This window comes from Cricetulus griseus, chromosome X (genome assembly GCF_003668045.3).
Source record: "Cricetulus griseus strain 17A/GY chromosome X, alternate assembly CriGri-PICRH-1.0, whole genome shotgun sequence".
NCBI classification, from domain to species: Eukaryota; Metazoa; Chordata; class Mammalia; order Rodentia; family Cricetidae; genus Cricetulus; species Cricetulus griseus.
In genome coordinates, this window is record NC_048604.1 from 30,209,185 (window position 1) to 30,215,184 (window position 6,000).

A 6,000-nucleotide genomic window follows, 5' to 3' on the forward strand; every position below is an offset into this window, starting at 1 on the left:
CTTAAGATTCCAAATCTTACCATATTCCCAGAACAGCGTGCAAACAAAATAGGTAAGTAACTATTTCTGGAAGACAGAGATTCAGATGAAAAGAGACACAGACCAAAAAAAGAGTAGATTCTAGAAAACAGATGAGCAGAAATGGAAGGCTTAATGCTTAGACCTCAGAGAACACTCATCACTGCACCATCCCACAGGCAGATTAGTAAGAAATTGTCCAAGATCACAGAGCACTGTTCAGCTGATCCAGGGGCAGAACCCAGGTCTCCTGACCACCAGTCTAGCTCTCCACAGTCTTTTAGTACTGTACATAATAGTTCTAACTCTTTACGAAGAGTCCTTAAACAATCTCTCAGTGGTGAGTGGTCAGGGCTAGAAAAGGGAAGCATAGCAGAAGGCTGAGCAAAGGAATTATAATGGCATGGGCCGAGTGAGACATGTTTCTGGCTGCTTTATGGGCTCTGCAGCTTCAACGCTTCTTTGCCTTGAGCCTTGAGCCAAGTCAGTCATACCCTTTGTCACGAGGTAGAGGTAGGAGGCCAGTGAGCACAGTGAAGAAAGCAGACCTTGCTGGCAGTGGTAACGTGGCCAGACTGTTAATCGGCCAGCAAATGAAATAAGGGAATTGCAAATGCATGTGGCAGCAGCAGAAAGTTCTGGTCTAAGCAGCATTTGTCTCGCACCCAGGGCCAGCCAGTTCACAGAAACTGGCACCAAGAGCGGACTCTGAGCAACAGTGTGTGTGTGTGTGCATTGCCTAGGCTACTGACTCAGATGCACTGACAAATAGGCTAGACCAGTTTCTCAGTATAGCAAACACTGCAACAACCCTGCAGGGACATGTGTGAAGACTGAAGTCACTTCCTGTTAGGGGCCTCCAAGATTGAACTGCCCCTCCCCACGGCTCAGGTTTCCCCAGAGGTAGTTCCTGGGGCCAGTGCAGGGAGGACGAGGAAAAACCTATGGGTGGTTGATGGGGTCCTTGACAAAATACGAAATGTAGCCCCTCTATGGATGGCAAATCAGAGAGTGAATGAATCTTGCATGCAGACCATATCTAATGCAATATCTTAATCACTCTCATCAGCCTCAGGCTTCACATTCTGACAATAAAAAGCACCATATTTTCATCACAGTAGACTGAAAAAATTCAAGCACAGATGAGCTATAGCAGATTTAAAAATGCTTGGGTTTGGGCTAAGTGAAAACGTTTTGAACACTTTTTTTTGGGGGGGGGTGGCACATTGGTAGTCAAACCCACGTCTCCATGAATGCACTCTACCACTGAGCCGCAAACCCAGCCAAACACTAAAAGTATGAAAATTTTAGAAGGATTTTGGCAATATTCAAGATGTCCATGTTTATATTGCTTGCCTCCCATGTTTCTTTTCTGTCTAATTTTTAGGCTCTCTTGTTTTCGTTTTTTGAGTCAGGTTCTTGCAAAGTACCAAGGCTGCCTCTACCTCCCAAATGCTAAGATTACAAAGCAGGGACTTCCATGTCTGTTGGACCCCACATTTCTTTCTTTCCTATTTTTGACTCTTGTCCAGAGATCTCCGGGGAACCACAATTACACCCTCTTTTATGTTATATTATGCTATTTTCCTATTTCTTCCCATGTCACCAGGCTTCCAATAGAAGCAACTCCCGTTAGTTGGTCTGAGTCCCTTCCCTCCTTCCCCCGCCTGCAGTATCTGTTCCTGTTGCTTCTAATACACACAGCTAGGAAACTATATTACAAACTTCTGCAGAGCTGTTATAAATAAGTCATCAAGAAAAGGTCCGGAGAAGAAAGTTTGCAGCTTCAGTGATATTTGTGTGTGGTGGGGGGCGGCGGTTGCAAGTCTTTCTTTTTTCTTTCCAAGTTCAGATCAAATTTTCAGAGCAAGAGTGTGCCAGAAGCCTGGCCTGGGGCTAAGCACTTTCTTTGCTACCGAATGTCTGCCTGACATCAGGCTGTGTCTTCAGCCCCTTTCCACCCAGCTCCCTGGCTCCGATCTCTGAGTGATGGAAAGCTGGAAAGAACAACTGAGAATAAACCTGAGGCCAAGCCAGATTCTTCTTTGAGAAAATGCTTAAGTGCTGACAAAGCCAGAGCAATAGCCCACGAAGAACTTCTCTAGGTTGCTCCCAGGGGAACTATACATACTGACGGGATTAGTTAGAACAGCAGCTTGAGTTTAGGTAGACCTGAGGGAAACCCAATGACATAAAAAAAAAAAACCTCATCAGAAGTTAGGTGAATTTTCAACAACTATATTTCAGCTGCTAAGAGGTCATCCTTAAAATCCTGGGGAGGGGGAAGGCAACATATGCAATTTACCATGCCAGTGCAGTCCCCATCATATGGTCTGCGTTTTCACAAGTCAGAAGTACTTTCATAAACACTTGAGCCATCTGACAATCTCTACAGAAAGCCATCCTTCTCCTACCCTCAGACATCAATCACGACATTAAGATGCAACACTTGAAAACTGTATTTTTGGTGTCTGTGCCATCTTGTCAGCTAAATGGCCACCAGGTACGTCCACATCCTCTGCAGGATTCCACTGGGAGAGCTGGGCCTCAAATCTAGCCATCACAGGCTATAAAAGGAAGTTGCCTACATACCAGAGTCCCTGCCCTTGAGAGACCTCTAACAGAGTTCTGCCTCTGTGAGGTCATTTACTTATACACAATGCATAGCAAGCTGTTGTCATCAGCCTGTCGCCCATCATTTTTAGCCAGGAATTCACAGATCATCAAAGGCTGCTGGTGGAAACATTATTCAGCGTGTCTAAACCTTGATTTGTCTACTTGTTTGAACTCTTATTCTTTTTTATTTAAAAATGGGATTTATTTTATTTTCATGTATGTGTAGGTGTAGGGACATGAGCCTGCTAGAATAGGGTGTCAGACCTGCCACTCTGTAGTGGCCTATTGTGGGTGCTGGAACCTGAGCTTGGGTCCTCTAGAAGACCAGTACACACTCTTAAGCACTGAGTTAGCTCTCCAGGTCCAAATTTTATTTTTTGACAGAAAAAAGGTTGTAAGTACAAATGAAGCCTCACTTGCTGCTTTAAATTATTTTATACATTGTGTCTCTTAAGTTAGGAAGAATTAGCTAGGGATAGTGGTACATGTTAGAAGCTGTATCATTGTAGAGATGGAAGCCGAAGTTCACAAATTGGAAGTCAGCCAGGATTGCATAAGGATTCCTTGTCATTCGTAAATGAATAAGTCACAAAAGGTAAAAGCGCTCTCTGCTTCGTTCTTATTTTCAGGTATTTGGAGAGAATGCGTGAAGTACAATAGAGTAGCCTCATGTTCAAGGTGAAGTATACTTTTAATTCTTCAGAAAGATCACATACATCTGAGAAATGCCAAATGGCTCAGTGAAAAATATCTTCACATATTTATAGGTTTACTAAAAATCAAAGATACAAATAGATGGAAGAACTTAAGATTTGGTGACGAAGAAGGTAAGGACATTTAGCGAGGTGAGTGACAATCCCAAGAGGGGCTGTGAAAGAGAAGAGGACAGACATGAAGATGGGAAATGGGGATGTGATCCTGGGAAATAAGGAAAAACATATGAACATAATAGCTATGTGGTATTTTCCCAACTTGATAAATCTTAAAAATGATTCAATCTGGAAAAACTGAGAAACAATTAGAAGTGCATTATATATGGCATGCTATATATACAAGAAGGAAATTTAAGTTGTAAACTACTACCAAAGAGAATAATGCATCTGATGCTAAAAATTCTTCTAACCAGGCAGGGACTGGGGAGACAGCTGAGTCAGTAAAGAGCTTGCCACACAAATATGAGGGCACAAGTTCGAGTCCCAGAGCCTACATAAAAAAGTCAGGCGTGGTAGTGTGCATTTATAACCCAGCATTGGAGAGGCAGAAACAGGTGAATCTCTGGGGCTCCATGACCATCCAGCTCACCTAATAGGGAGCCAATGAGAGATCCTGTTTTGAAAAACAAGGTGAATGGCTCCTGAAGAATCACACCCAAGGTTGACCTTTAGCTTCACATGCACGCGCACACACACACACACACACACACACACACACACAAATGCGCACGCGCACGTGCACACACATGATTGGCATTGACTCTCTAAGAGGATGTGATTTATGTTCAGGAACTAGTTGAATTTCTCTCATACAGACTTGCAATATCAAGCGCCACATAGAACACAGTATGGAGGCTCAAAGAAGGGAAACGGAAACTAATCAGTGCAGCCCAATTTCAGACACAGCCCTTATTTCCACCACCTTACAGTTCTGTCCCTCTGCCCCCGCCCCAAGCCACCCAGATAATCAGACGACCTTTTATCCACAAAGCAAACAACTTAGGAGCACCTGGTTGAAGAGACTGCCCTTGAGAAAAGTATATGTGCCAGGAGCATAAGAAGCCCAGGTGCAATTCTGGCGGATGGATCGGTTCTTTGGAGTTTAATCTATACAGGTACCAGCCAGCCCATTCCTGTGGAAAGCACTAAAGTCATCAGGAAAAAAAACTTTATTATTTCATCTCTGGGGGTCAAAACAAAAAGAACAGAAAACTGTTGCAAGCATAGGCAACCAAAGTCAACAAGTACCCAAGGATGGTCTGCGTGTGTGTATGTACATACAGACACACATACTAGTGTGTGCCTGTGCAATACAACTATGCATTCATATATACATGTGTGTATGTGTGTTACATATACATACTAGTATGTGGACATATATACATATTAGTGTTTATTACATATATGCATACTAATGTCTGTCCATATATAAATACTATGTGTTTATATATACATACTAATGTCTGTACATATATAGGTATGTACTAGTGTGTGTACATATATACATACTAATGTGTGCATACATATATACATATTAATATGTGTACATAGGTACATTGTAATGTGTACTGTATGTACATATGAACATATTACCATCTTTTATCTCTTACATTCTTTCTAGGATGTGATCTTCTTCTAGTGAGAAATTTAGAAAACTCTCCATGGATAGTCCTCTCCTAGGAGAACTAATTAACTTTCCCTCTCTCTGTGTACTTAAAGCCAAAGAGGAATTCTGCTCACCTAACTTGTCAGAGGGACAAACTGTCAGTGAAACAAGCCTGAGGCATTGGGGCCCCTAGAGATATGGGGCATGGCCTGTGCCAGCCATGTGACAGTGACCTCAGAAAGAGCTGCCTTATCAAAGGCTTCCAATGCTGGAGTCAGACCTGGTACTTGGCGATAGTGTGACAAAAGCATTTGACCTGGGGCAATTCTTAGGTTATTCGTGGGATTCTTGTGTGAGTGATGAAGGGGGGAAAGGAAATGGACTCTGACAAAGAGGTGGGTGCTGCCTCTTCTGTCCCCTCTCCTTAAGTGAAGCAAGCACTGTCTGTGGGACTGAAGAGGTGGCTTGGTGTGCCCAGTCGGGTCTCTTGCTGGACTAGAATGTCAGCCTCACTCATTCCCTCTCTGTAAGTGGGGTGTGAAATCAATGAGTCGGTACCCAGGGAATGCAGCAAACGACCAATAGCAAAGCTAACAGGTATACCTCTTCATAGCGCACATCCCTTGCAGTTCGACTGAAGTGAAGGAACTAGTTCCTGCCAAATGAAATGTATGCAGAAGTCGTGTGTGTCACCTGTGAGCAATTAAAGCCTGTGCACTTTTAGTGATCATCTTTACAATGGTGTTCTCAGAGATCATGTGTCCCAGAGGGAATTACATGTGATAGAAGGGGGACAACTGGTTTGCATCAAAATTTATGTACAGAACACATAAACCTGTGTTGTTCATTTCTGTAACTGACTCATCTCTCTTGGCTAATACAGGAGCCAAAATAGTCATCAATCTCAAATACGAGAAACTTAAGTGTAAGAAATTAAGGTTAAGATATAGTTTCTTTTAAAGAAGTAAATTCTACCTGGATGATTGCCTTTGACAGCTCCAAGACTCTCTTTGATAAAATATTGTCTCTGAAGGAGGAGTTCCTTCC